Source organism: Phyllobates terribilis, unplaced genomic scaffold (genome assembly GCF_046119375.1).
Source record: "Phyllobates terribilis strain yellow unplaced genomic scaffold, ASM4611937v1 Scaffold_347__1_contigs__length_1996218, whole genome shotgun sequence".
Classification (NCBI taxonomy): Eukaryota; Metazoa; Chordata; class Amphibia; order Anura; family Dendrobatidae; genus Phyllobates; species Phyllobates terribilis.
The window spans coordinates 392846-408064 of record NW_027363107.1 but is presented as its reverse complement, the minus strand read 5'-3'; positions in this window follow the sequence as shown (position 1 = coordinate 408064).

Sequence of the window (15219 nt, the reverse complement as noted above, 5' to 3'; positions counted from 1 at the left end):
ATGCACTTGGGCGGACTTGACCAGAGGCCCCACTAGATCCATTGCTATGCGTTCGAATGGAACCTCGATGACTGGTAGTGGCACTAGGGGACTGCAGAAGTGGGCCACTGGGGAGGTTATCTGGCATGTGGGGCAGGAACGACAATAACTCTATATTTCTCTATAGCAACCTGGCCAGTAGAATCTTTGGAGGATCCGTTCTTGAATCTTGTCTGCACCCAGGTGACCACCCAACACATGAGAATGAGCCATGTCTAACACCCTGCATCTATAGGGCCCTGGCACCAGCAACTGTTCTATTACCTCACCCCTTGGCTTGGTTATTCTGTACAGCAAATCCCCATTCACAGCAAAATGAGGGAACCGAGTGTCAGCCCCCGGTTCCTGAGGCACCCCATTTAACACAGTAACATTTTCAAAGGCCCCTTTCAGAGTTAAATCCCTGAGTTGGGCAGTTCCAAAGTTTCCCTCGGACACCTAAAGCTCAGGGATATTGGACTCAGGGGATGCTACTTCAGCCTCATTGCCCACCAGCACACACATGGGAAACTCATCTACTATGTTCTGCGGGTAAGTTTCCTTAGGGGCGATCTGGCTGTCGTCCAAGCAACCAGGTGTCCCCGCTTTCCCCCACATTTCCCAGAATAATGCAAAGTAACGTCCAATTATTATGGGATGCAATAGGTCCTTAACGACCGCCACTTCATGAGATGTGGTGCCACAGTCTGTGTTTACATCCACCTGGGCCACAGGATAGTTCTTAGCGTCCCCATTGATACACCGGACACCCACCACCTTCCCAGAAACCAGCCGATGAGGGAGTGTGGCCCTTATCAGGGTCACCAAACTTCCTGAGACCAATAGTCCAGAGACTTGTGCCCCGTTAACTAACACTGAGCATGCCTGAGGGCCCTCGCCATGTTGACGAACCGCGCTGCAGGCGGGGTAGGCAAAATAAGAGCAACGCCGGCCCATGTTACAGTCCATTGGTTCAGAGGTTATGGGACACCGGGAGGCAATATGGCCAGGGGTATGACATCTCCAACACACTATATTATGGGGTGGGACCTTGGGCAGCAACTCAGACCCCTCCTGAACTCTAGGATGCCCCCCAGGTGTGGCGCTAGCTCCCTTCTTTTGGGTGTCCGCCACCTTTTGGGAACCCCAGTATTGAGAGGCTACGACCCCTTGTTTTCCCAACGGACTCTCAACCGCCTGGTATCTTTCCACCAACCCCACCAAGTCATCAGCATTATCGGGATCTCCCTGGCCAACCCAGGATTTTACCGACTTCGGGAGAGAGTGTATAAACCTGTCTATAACGACCTCTATCTCATATCATAGGACTATCTATCATCTATCTATTATCTATATGACGCGCCCCCTGGGCCATGGGGCACCCGGGACCGGACTTCAGGGCAATGCTGGGAGTAGTTGTGGCGACCTGGTCCCGTGGCTCAGGGTGGCCAGACCAATATTGTGGCAGTCTCTGTATCAGTATAATGCAATGTCCGACTACGCCACCCGTGGATTGCGGTCAATAAGAACCGCCCTGCTGAGCAGACCTCTGAGGCTGATGTTGTGAGGGCAGCAGAGTGTAGTATAACTCCCCACGGGAGGAGTATAGCCTCAGGCTAGTGAGTGTGGATGATAGGAGTGATGGTACACGAGCGCAGCAGGAACGACTCAGAGGCTTTGCAGTGCAGTTCAGGGTCTTTACTGATGGTGATAAGGCAGACCCTCCCGGGAGTACTGGCTAGCATAAGAGGCCTGGTCAGTCTGTGAGCAAACTGGAGTTCCCCTGGCCAGGTGGAGTTGTAGGCCTCCCCGACTATCTGCACTCTTCCTGGCTACCTTGCTGTAAGCGAGTGGAAGTAGCCCACGTCCCTGAGTGTTCCGTGTGGTGCTCACCTGTATGGCTGGTGACTTGGGGCCTTCTGATAGCCCCCGCTCCTCGATTGCAGTGCTGGTCCCTTGCTCGTGACTGAGCCTCCGGGCTTCTATGGCCAGAGGACTTGAAATCCCCTGCCGGCGGGTTTCTGCTGCTGGGTATAAATAAGTCCCCGCAACCTCGGACTCCTGTGTCCGGTTCTCAGAGTCTTCTGCCAGGACGAACTCCGCTTAGCTCAAGTCCCTGGTCTTCAGCTCCTGCTCCTACAGAGCTCCTCGCTGTTACTTTCCCTGTGTCTGGAACTAACTCCAGGCTCTGACTTCACTAACCCCGCCCCAGATCCAGTTTATATAGGGCAGGTTCCTCCCCTATCTGGTCTGGGACAGGAGGTGTTGCATGTTTAAGGGCTCCGAACCAGGAAACCTCCCACTTGCTCTCAGACATAATATTTCTATTACAGTGGTAACCAGACCCCTGGGGTGCCACATATCCATCTATCTATCTCATATCTATCTATCTATCAATCTCATATCTATCTATCTTCTCCACTTTTTATCTGGTCTCAGGTATGACTTTCATATTACCCACGACTGTTACTTGCCACAGGTGAGTTTTAACGAGCATCACATGCTTGAAGCAAAGTTGTTTTTCCACAATTTTGGAAAAGTGCCAACAATTTTGTCCGGCCCATTTTTGGAGTTTTGTGTGAAATTATGTCCAATTTGCCTTTTTTTCCCATTTTTTTGTGCTGTTTCAATACACACAAAGGAAATAAATATTATAACAAATGTATAACAAAACATGTGTAATTGTAATAATTTTCTGGGAGAAATACTTCACTTTCTGGAACAATCTCAAGGTTGCTAAACACTTCCGGCCATGACTGTGTGTATATATGGGCCCTCAATAAACCATCCCTCTCAACGAAAAGGCCACAGCAAGGGTCAGGAATCGGTGGCCTTCCCTCTCCGAATCTTAGGGAGAGACGGTTGTGCTTCCAGCATCCACCTAGGCTGCCACCCCAGTGGAACTAATAGCAGGGTAGCCAACTGTCCAGAAATTCTTGGACAGTCCATAAAAATAGGGCACTTTTTTCCCTGTCCGTAAAAAAAAATGTGATGCGTCCATAATCTTTCTGAAGCTGGAGAGACTTGTTCAGATGGAGGGAGATGTAGGGGCATCATATTGTTTATAGGGAGATGTAGGGGCATCATATTGTGTATAGGTATCATATTGTGTATCTGCATGTGTGGGGACATCATACGGTGTATATGGAGCTGTGAGCACATCATACTGTATTTAGGGAACAATGAGGGAATCATACTGTATACAAGGAGCTGTGGAAACATAATGCTGTGTAAAGGGTCTGTGGGGTCATCATCTAATATACAGTACAGACCAAAAGTTTGGACACACCTTCTCATTTAAAGATTTTTCTGTATTTTCATGACTATGAAAATTGTACATTCACACTGAAGGCATCAAAACTATGAATTAACACATGTGAAATTATATACTTAACAAAAAAAGTGTGAAACAACTGAAAATATGTCTTATATTCTAGGTTCTTCAAAGTAGCCACCTTTTGCTTTGATGACTGCTTTGCACACTCTTGGCATTCTCTTGATGAGCTTCAAGAGGTAGTCACCGGAAATGGTTTTCACTTCACAGGTGTGCCCTGTCAGGTTTAATAAGTGGGAGTTCTTGCCTTATAAATGGGGTTCGGATCATCAGCTGTGTTGTGCAGAAGTCTGGTGGATACACAGCTGATAGTCCTACTAAATAGACTGTTAGAATTTGTATTATGGCAAGAAAAAAGCAGCTAATTAAAGAAAAATGAATGGCCATCATTACTTTAAGAAATGAAGGTCAGTCAATGCAAAAAATTGGTAAAACTTTGAAAGTGTCCCCAAGTGCAGATGCAAAAACCATCAAGCGCTGCAAGAAACTGGCTCACATGAGGACTGCCCCAGGAAAGGAAGACCAAGAGTTACCTCTGCTTCTGAGGATAAGTTTATCCGAGTCACCAGCCTCAGAAATCGCAGGTTAACAGCAGCTCAGATTAGAGACCAGGTCAATGCCACACAGAGTTCTAGCAGCAGACACATCTCTTCAACAACTGTTAAGAGGAGACTTTGTGCAGCAGGCCTTCATGGTAAAATAGCTGCTAGGAAACCACTGCTAAGGACAGGCAACAAGCAGAAGAGACTTATTTGGGCTAAAGAACACAAGGAATGGACATTAGACCAGTGGAAATCTGTGCTTTGGTCTGATGAGTCTAAATTTGAGATCTTTGGTTCCAACCACCGTGTCTTTGTGCGATGCAGAAAAGGTGAACGGATGGACTCTACATGTCTGGTTCCCACCGAGAAGCATGGAGGAGGAGGTGTGATGGTGTGGGGGTGCTTTGCTGGTGACACTGTTGGGGATTTATTCAAAATTGAAGGCATACTGAACCAGCATGGCTACAACAGCATCTTGCAGCGGCATGCTATTCCATCCGGTTTGCATTTAGTTGCACCATCATTTATTTTTCAACAGGACAATGACCCCAAACACACCTCCAGGCTGTGTAAGGGCTATTTGACCAAGAAGGAGAATGATGGGGTGCTACGCCAGATGACCTGGCCTCCACAGTCACCAGACCTGAACCCAATCGAGATGATTTGGGGTGAGCTGGACCGCAGAGTGAAGGCAAAAGGGCCAACAAGTGCTAAGCATCTCTGGGAACTCCTTCAAGATTGTTGGAAGACCATTTCCATTGACTACCTCTTGAAGCTCATCAAGAGAATGCCAAGAGTGTGCAAAGCAGTCATCAAAGCAAAAGGTGGCTACTTTGAAGAACCTAGAATATAAGACATATTTTCAGTTGTTTCACACTTTTTTGTTAAGTATATAATTCCACATGTGTTAATTCATAGTTTTGATGCCTTCAGTGTGAATGTACAATTTTCATAGTCATGAAAATACAGAAAAATCTTTAAATGAGAAGGTGTGTCCAAACTTTTGGTCTGTACTGTATATAATCGTCTAATCCCGTCTGTCTGTCTGTCCTTCTGTCCAGGAAATCCTGCGTCGCTGATTGGTCCAGCCGCGGCCAATCAGCGACGCGGGATTTCAGAAAAAGATGGCGGCCGTTAGCAGCTCATCTGCCGCACGGAGGTCAGCGGCGATGCAGCCGGGAGATGACCGGCGCTAGCCGCTCATCTCCCGGCTGCTCGCAGCAGAAGTACCGCGACCGGCGGCGCTGCTGACCTCCATGCGGCTACCGTCGGGAGATCAATGGCTAGGGCCGCTGATCTCCCGACGGCAAGTGTGAAGCGAGGACCGGGGAGCGGCGCCGCCAGTCGGGATACTTCGGCTGTGAGCAGCCGGCCATCTCCCGGTTCCTCGCAGCGGAAGTACCCGCACAGGTAGCGTCGCTGCCCGGTCCTCAGTAATACGATTCGCTGATTGGTCGGAATCAGCGATATTGGCGCCGCGACCAATCAGCGATACTGGCGCCAAATTTAAACACCGCTCTGCTGATTGGTCGTGGCCGGCGGCCGCGACCAATCAGCGATTTTGGCGCCACATTTAAACACCACTCTGTTGATTGCGCCTGGTCGGCCGCATACAGATTCTAGAATACCCGATGCGTTAGAATCGGGACACCATCTAGTACTGTATATAAAGAGCTGTGGGAGCCATCACACTATATATAGAGACCTGTGAAAAGCTAATGTGTTGATCCAGAGGAAGTCAAAAAACCCCATGAGGCAGATGCTGCTTGCCCAAAATTAGGGGAAAAATTCCTTCCCGACTCCACATATGGCAATCAGACTAGCTGCTTGGATCAACGTCCCATAACAAAATCTAGTATGAATAACCTGTAATATTATTCAAGAAAGTCACACAGTACCTCCTTGAACTTTTTTTTAGAGAATTAAGTATTACAAGGTCATGTGGTAGAGAGTTCCATACCTCACACAATAAAACATTGCCATCTAACTTCCTTTAGACAAAGCGAATTAGGAGCTTGATGCTAGAGTAGTTGAATTAAAACTGAAAAAAATTATTAATACAGCAAAAAAGAGGAACAGTATTTATTCACCTGCCCAGGTCTCAAAACAAATGCACTAATCAGGATGAAGCAAACCATATAATAAAGGCAGGGGCAGCACAGGTGCAAAATACTGATGAGACAACCAACTCATAACCTACCAATTCTTGGAGGGGGTCATTGCTTAGTATTAAAACTGCACACAAAAAATGGCTTGTATAGGGCACTGGTCACACACAGATTGTTAGGGGAATGGTTGCAAACAACTTTATTAAATAATGGAAAGCAAACGAACCCGGGGTCCGCGATGCAGCCTGGAGGACTGCGGACGAACACCTTCCGGGTAAGAAGGTAAAACAACCAACTGAAATAACAATCCCCCCCGTGTTACTGCACACCGGAACGGGAATAGGGATTCGCACTATCTCCGTTAACTGCACGAGAGATGTGCGACACATAATGTAGCTGTAGCCCTGTTAACTGCACAGAGGCTACGCAGCAGGCGCTAGGATGCGTGTGTGATTCACGCCGGCTTATACGTGCTCCCAGCCAGCGTGCTACCGGACTGCGGAGTATCTCTCCACGTGGCTAACAGGCGGTGCCGGGAATACGGAGTCCGCAGTCTGCTCGGGGTGTATAGCGACCCCCTTGTTGGAGCCAGAGTGTCAGACGAAGCTACCTGCCTCCCTCCATCTAAGGCTGTCTATCCCCTGCTAAACCTGCCTGTCAGAAGCTATAACAGCAAAAGTACACGTGGAGCCGAAACGACCAAGCGTCCACACAATAACACCAACTCAGCTCAATGATCAGAGCGCGCCGCCATGTTTGTGGGCGTGCTATTTAAATATTAAGCCCTGCCCACCGTCACATTATTGGTGACGTCACCCGCGACCAATCAGGCGGTGCCAGGTCACCGGATCAGCTGACTCCCAAACCACTAATCACGGTCCGCCATGTCACGGGCATGCTCAGTGCAGTATATCCTGGACTTAGGCTGTAACAGCCCTGTTTCCCTCCGCAACCTATCCTTCATGTTGCTAGGAACAAAGACCCGAGAGACAGCTTGTACATCTCGTGCACCAGCTAGGCGTTGGGACCAATGACGATGCTGAGCAGCATCTGGACCGGAATGGGAGACCACAGAATCCACTGATGATTCTGAACCCATTTCAGATCCAGAAAACACCTGACGCCTAACACAGATAGTGCTCAATATAGGGCTTACAGCCTATTAGTGACCCTCATACTGTTAGATTAGGCAGGCTGCAAAGCACTATCTAAGTGCACCCCATGAGGACAGACCCCCTAGTTTACAAATCCAGCATTGATGGGCTTGTCTGAACCCTGAATAAAAATAACGTGCAAAATCTATATATGAGGTACTGGTAGATATTTTGGCGCTGGTCACGCACAGTGTCTGGTTTACAGCCTATTAGTGACGCCCATACTATTAGATTAGGCGGGCTATGCTCCCCTCATACACCTTACCACGGTGTGTAGTGTGACATGGAGCTAAACCCCCTGTCTTCTTAAGAAAAAGGCTGCGAAAACCCTTCTCTTTATTGATAGTAGAGAAACCTCCATACAGTAGATGCGGAAAACATACGATGAACCCAGTATTGTACCACATAGATAGGGCTCTTACCGGCTAAGCTTGGAGCAGGCTGTGTGCACAGAGCCCAAGATACAAAACTGTAGGGATGTGGACTGTCTTACCCTGTTCCTGCCCCTGAAGACAACAAACGCGTCATGTGAATACTGTCTTGCGGTTTTATATCTAAAAGTGATATGTGTCTTATGTAATGTATAATGGTGATGTAACAGCATGTGAAGTGTTAATGCATAATGTGAGTATAGCATAAGATAAGCTTAGGATACCATAAGACATAAGTATAACATAAACCCTAAAATACAAATTTTATTAAATCTCTTTAAAATCGGGACATGCGGCATAAAGATGATCCGCATCAGTATTGCACTTTATCAAGATAAGTTCCTTTTATTGTTTAGTCTTGTGATCATTTATGTCATTGATACCTCTATGGGTGATTAATTCCAGGGCTGGCTAGGGTTATCCAGGGATAGCCGCCGTGGAGCGGGGCACCACAGTGTCAACATTAACTAGGGTGTCACCCTCCACTATAAGGCAGGTAATCAGCATCTAGGGTGTTGAACAGGGCTGATTGTAGCCTTTGTTTGGATGCCCGAATGTATCCTTTGGCTTGGAGGTCCAAAGATATTAGGAACGTTCTTGGGTGTTTTTATAAATTTGCACATTGTCACTTTATTCACTGTTGTTACTTTAATCATTTAGTACACACTGAGGATTGATTGTTTGATGTGATATCTGTACCAGTTTCTGGTAGACTGTCAGATCTTTGGTCTATGTAAGTACGAATAAGGGACTTTTAGGGTCTAGGGGCAGCTGCCGTTCAGCAAGGGTGCCATTGTCATCTATATGTAGGATGCCCATCTCCGTTGACATGCAGGTTCAGGCTAGGGTATCTATAGGGTGAGTTTTATTGAAGTACAGTGGGTACGGAAAGCATTCAGACCCCTTTAAATTTTTCACTCTTTGTTTCATTGCAGCCATTTGGTAAATTCTAAAAAGTTCATTTTTTTCTCATTAAAGTCCACTCTGCACCCCATGTTGACTGAAAAAAACAGAAATGTAGAAATTTTTGCAAATTTATTAAAAAAGGAAAACTGAAATATCACATGGTCATAAGTATTCAGACCCTTTGCTCATATTTAAGTCACATGCTGTCCATTTCCTTGTGATCCTCCTTGAGATGGTTCTACTCTTTCATTGGAGTCCAGCTGTGTTTAATTAAACTGATAGGACTTGATTTGGAAAGGCACACACCTGTCTATATAAGACCTCACAGCTCACAGTGCATGTCAGACCAAATGACCAGTATTGAGTAGAAGCCCCCTTTTGAGCTAGTGCATCCATGAGTCTTCTTGGGAATGATGCAACAAGTTTTTCACACCTGGATTTGGGGTTCCTCTGCCATTCTTCCTTGCAGATCCTCTCCAGTTCTGTCAGGTTGGATGGTGAACGTTGGTGGACAGCCATTTTCAGGTCTCTCCAGAGATGTTCAATTGGGTTTAGGTCAGGGCTCTGGCTGGGCCAGTCTAGAATGGTCACAGAGTTGTTCTGAAGCCACTCCTTTGTTATTTTAACTGTGTGCATAGGGTCATTGTCTTGTTGGAAGGTGAACCTTCGGCCAAGTCTGAGGTCCAGAGCACTCTGGAAGAGGTTTTCATCCAGGATATCTGTGTACTTGGCCACATTCATGTTTCTTTCAATTCCAACCAGTCGTCCTGTCCCTGCAGCTGAAAAACACCCCCATGATGCTGCCACCACCATGTTTCACTGTTGGGATTGTATTGGGCAGGTGATGAGCAGTGCCTGGTTTTCTCCACACATACCCCTTAGAATTATCACCAAAAAGTTCTATCTTAGTCTCATCAGACCAAAGAATCTTATTTCTCATAGACTGGGAGTCCTTCATGTGTTTTTAAGCAAACTCTGTGCAGGCTTCCATATGTCTTGCACTGAGGAGAGGCTTCCGTTGGGCCACTCTGCCATAAAGGCTCGACTTGTGGAGGGCTGCAGTGATAGTTGACTTTATGCAACTTTCTCCCATCTCCCTACTGCATCTTTGGAGCTCAGCCACAGTGATCTTGGGGTTCATCTTTACCTCTCTCACCAAGGCTCTTCTCCCACGATTGCTCAGTTGAGCTGGACGGCCAGGTCTAGGAAGACTTCTGGTGGTCCCAAACTTTTTCCACTTAAGGATTATGGAGGCCACTGTGTTCTTAGGACCCTTGACTAATGCAGAAATTCTTTTGTAAACTTGGCCAGATCTGTGCCTTGCCACAATTCTGTCTCTAAGCTCCTTTGGCAGTGTCAGGATGCCAGGTTTAATTTTACTTTGCCAGTAGTTTTTCCCTTAGCCAAGATGGCTTCCATTGCCTAACTGGGGTCATGTGTTTCCTGCCTGTGGACCTACTTAAACTGCATGTGTTGCAATCATGCCTTGCCTGAGTATTGTGTGCTTTTAGCTTTCTACTCACCTGTGCTAGCCCTCTGAATAGAGTCTTGCTGACTTTGTGTTTACTCCTAGTCATCCGCTGAAAGGATTGCTGCCTGAATCCTCTGCTAAGGGGACTTCTGCTGAAAGGAACCACTGGCTGTTGTTCACTCACGCTGGGATCTCTGAACTTTTGTCTTCCTGAAGAAAACTTCTCCTGGATCTCTACACCTCTGGTATAGTCACCATCTTGCTCTGTGTTTAAATACCCGGCTCCAGCTCTGCTTAAGACATCGCTGTTTCCTCCGCTGCACCTCCTGCATTCTTCAATATCCAGATCCATATTCCAGTTTGTCTTCTCTTCTGCACTACGTGAGTCCACAATCAACTGAGGAATGCCTACGTCTGCTTACTATCCTTATTTCTGTTTGCATATTACTGTACCTAAGTAAACTTGAACTATGGTTAACTTTTGCATACCCTAATAGTAATGAAGGCCGTGCCTTACAGATTAGGTTCTAAGAAGTATTGTTTGGAATGAACTTACCTTCATAAACTGTTTGCTGTGATCTTTTGCACTTGAGTTTAAAATAGACTTTCACACTACTCTTGTCTCAGTCTCTGCTTTTGGCCCACGCCATTGGACTTCAGGGTATCTACTAACATCGTAACAGGCAGTTCCTTTGAGCTCATGATTCTCATTTGGTCTGACATGCACTGTGAGCTGTGAGGTCTTATATAGACAGGTGTGTGCCTTTCCAAATCAAGTCCTATCAGTTTAATTAAACACAGCTGGACTCCAATGAAAGAGTAGAACCATCTCAAGGAGGATCACAAGAAATGGACAGCATGTGACTTAAATATGAGCAAAGGGTCTGAATACTTATGACCATGTGATATTTCAGTTTTCCTTTTTTAATAAATTTGCAAAAATTTCTACATTTCTGTTTTTTTTCAGTCAAGATGGGGTGCACAGTGGACTTTAATGAGAAAAAAAAATGAACTTTTTAGAATTTACCAAATGGCTGCAATGAAACAAAGAGTGAAAGATGTAAAGGGGTCTGAATGCTTTCCGTACCCACTGTATATAGTACTCAATGTTCCAGGCAGTGGGAGGCATTACTGGGATCCAGAGCAGTCGCTCCAGTCAGGTCCAGAGCCTAAGGTCTGGCATAGGAGCTGCCGGACACTTTGTGTGCTCTGAAGTACAAAGGAAGATGGACAGGGACCTGCATAGATGGAAGTTGAAGGCCAGTCCCGGGTGCACTGCAGAGGTGGACGAGAAATACAGGATGAGCTAGCAACAGGGCTGAAGAGGAGTTATGCTAAGAAGGAGGATAATGTGAATTGCTGTGCCTTATCCCATCTGTACCCACCTGATGAACTTGAACTGTCAAGTATATGTTTGACTGTTACAAAGAACTTCGTGTTCCCTAAATTGTGAGCGGCGGCTTCTGAGGACAGAAGCCTGAAGGCAGTGGAGGCCTGCGGCCTACAAGAGAGTGTGCTGCACCCCACACCCTAGAGCACACTGGGACTGGGACACCCATTGTCTGTAAAGTGCCAGAGCGAAATCAGACCGACGTTCAGTCACGACTACCGCTCTGTGCCACTTTACAAGATGAGTGATAAGGGAACTTCTCCATCAGAAGAGACGAGGAAATAATGGTCGCTGCCCAAACTGTGACAAGAACAGGACCACAATGCAACAAGAACTGTCTCACAATGCTCTTGGAACTTTCCCATAATGCATTGCAAATTGAAACTAGAGCAAATACATTAAATCACTAGCAGACAGTGCAGTTATCAAACAATAAAAAAGAGACAGGATTCAAATGCAAGCAACATAATGTCAGAACTGATATACACATAAAGTGACTAGATTCCCTGGATAGCTAAATTCGCTGCTGAGGCAAGAACACGGGCTGCCCAGCACTATTTAAGTGCACCCCATGAAGATAGACACTCTAATTTACAAGGCCATAACATATAGGTGCATCTCACAAAATTAGAATATCATCAAAAAGTTAATTTATTTCAGTTCTTCAATGCAAAAAGTGAACCTCATATATTATATAGAGTCATTACAAACACAGTGATCTATTTCAAGTGTTTATTTCTGTTAATGTTGATGATTATGGCTTATAGCCAATGAAAACACAAAAGTCATTAACTCAGTAAATTAAAATAATTAACAAAAAACACCTGCAAAGACTTCCTAAGCATTTAAAAAGGTCCCTTAGTCTGTTTTAGTAGGCTCCACAATCATGACAATCATGATGAAGACTGCTGGCTTGACAGATGTCCAGAGTTCCAATTTTCATTTGAAATCAAGGTCCCAGAGTCTGGAAGAAGAGTGGAGAGGCCACAATCCAAGCTGCTTGAGGTCTAGTGTGAAGTTTCCACAATCAGTGATGGTTTGGGGAGCCGTGTCATCTGCTGGTGTAGGTCCACTGTGTTTTTTCAACACAAAAGTCAGCGCAGCCGTCTACCAGGAAATTTTAGAGCACTTCATGCTTCCCTCTGCCACAGTATCAAGCTACCAGGGGGGCAAAGGGGGCGGTGGCCCCGGGCCCCTCGCTCTTAGGGGGCCCATCCAGGGCTACGCCAGTGTAACTTTATCTAGCATGCCCCTGGTGCCAGCATCGGGCCCCACTGCCCGCCACCGCCGCAAGTTTACTGATGAGAGAGGGAGCGCGGATCTCTCTCCCATTAGTCCCTTCTGTGACTGACGTCTCTGACATCATCACTTGGTGCCCGGCCCGCTGTGCTGAAGATGTGTGCGTGCTGGGTGCTCTGAGCAGCGAGGGAACCAGGAGGAGAGATGAGTACTGTTTATTTATTTTTTGCCGGGTGGGGGGCGGCATTATATTACAGACTCTGCCTATGGGAAGGGGGAGGTGCATTATACTACAGACTCTGCCTATGGGGGAGCATTATCCTAAAGACTCTGCCCACAGAGAGGGGGGGCATTATACTAAAGACTCTGCCTATGGGGAGGGGGGGCATTATACTACAGACTGTCTATGGGGAGGGGGGGAGCATTATACTAAAGCCTCTGTCTATGGGGGGGCATTCTACTACAGACTCTGCCTATGGGGGGCATTATACTACAGACTCTGTTTATGAGCAGGGGAGAGCAGTAGACTACAGACTCTGCCTATGGGGGGACATTGTACTACAGACTCTGCCTATAAGAGGGGGAGCATTATACTACAGACTCTGCCTATGGGGGGTGCATTTTACTACAGACTCTGCCTATAGGTGGGGCATTATACTACAGACGCTGCCTATGAGATGGGGGGGGCATTATATCACAGACTCTGCCTATGAGGAGGGGGGGCACATTATACTACAGACTCTGCCTATGGGGGCGCATTATACTATACGAAGGACTATGGGGAGTGCATTATACTATATTGAGGACTATCTGGTGCATTATACTATATGTAGTCTATTTATACAGTGTGGGAGATAATGTGGGTTCTTTGAACAGCGTGGGGGCCATCATACAGTGTGGGAGATAATGTGGGGTCTTTGTATAGTGTGGAGGCCATCATACAGTGTTGGAGCCATCAGCTTGGGGGCTACTAAGGGGTCAGTATACTTTGTGGGGGTACTATACAGTGAGGGGGAATTATATCGTGAATAGGAGAACATAATACTGGTTAGAGCGGAGCTCTACATGGGGGGAGACTCAGGACATTATTAAATCTTAGGTGGGCACTTATTGTTATAGGGGAACTCAGGTTATCGTGACTGTCGAAGGGGCACTATTACTTTCTAGGGGGCACAATGTGGGCACTGTTTTCTAGGACACTTGCACACGGCATTACTTTATTTTAGAGGTTTGTTTTACCATCTAGAGGGCACACAGTAGGTGCAGTAATAGGGACACATTTTGCAGCAGAGGCTCAGTATTGGGGTATCAGCAGGATGAGAAGTTTGTGCAGGTTGGGGATAGATGTGGTCAGTGCCTGAAATGTAAGGAGTCAAATGTGTCTTTGTTGTGATCTCTGCATACCTGAGACTCTGAGCCCTGGCTGGAGAAGTTGTCGTGTCGGTCTGGGCCAGATGGAAAAGACGGGAAAAGTGAACAATTTAATCAGAAAGAACGTCCGCTGTAAGGTACTATATATAACTGAGCTGTGATCTCTTATATGTTCTGCAGGACTGGCATCTATCAATATATGTCACCATATGGCGGTAATATCAGTGCTGGTCTTTGTATAGAGATTATTTTTAGTAACAGCGCGGTCATCTGCTGAGGTTTTCCTACATCAACTATCTGGGTGCGCCGCTATAGTTGGAATCAGGGTTACCTGGTTAGAGGCCTACTCAGAAGTTTCGGCCCCCTGAACCAAAACCTTAGCTACGCCAAGCTTTTTGGAGATGGAAATTTCATTCTCCAGCAGGACTTGGCCCCTGTCCACACTGACAAAAGTACTAATACCTGGTTTAAAACAACAGTATCACTGTGCTTGATTGGCAGCAAACTCACCTGACCTTAACCCCATAAAGAATCTATGGGGTATTGTCAAGAGGAAAATGAGAGACACCAGACCCAACAATGCAGACGAGCTGAAGGCTTCTATCAAAGCCACCTGGGCTTCCATAACCCCTCAGCAGTGCCACAGGCTGATCCCTCCATGCCACATTGCCGCATTGATGCAGTAATTGATGTAAAAGGATCCCCGACCAAGTATTGAGGGCATTTATTGAACATACATTTCAGTAGGATAACATTTTGGATTTTGAAAACATTTTTCAAGCTGTTGTTATAAGGTATTCTAATTAATTGAAATAATGACTTTTGAGTTTTCATTGGCTGTAAGCCATAATCATCAATATTAACAGAAATAAACACGTGAAATAGATCACTCTGTGTGTAATGGCTCTATATAATATATAAGTTTCACGTTTTGTATTGAAGAACTGAAATAAATTAACTTTTCTGGTGATATTCTAATTTTGTGAGATGCACCTGTAGATGGGCTTGGCTGCACCCTGAATAAAAATAGCATGTAAAAAATATATATGATATATATGAGGTATTGGTCGATATTTTGGCCAAAATATACAAGCTCGCAACCTGCTCAAGGGTCCTCATACTTGCGAGTCCCTACACTAACATTAAAAGCAAAGTCACAAAAACAAGGAATTAAAGTTCCCACCAAAATTCAAGAATTAACACAGCAAATACAGCAACAATAATTACAAGGATGCAGCAAACCCATATAATGAAG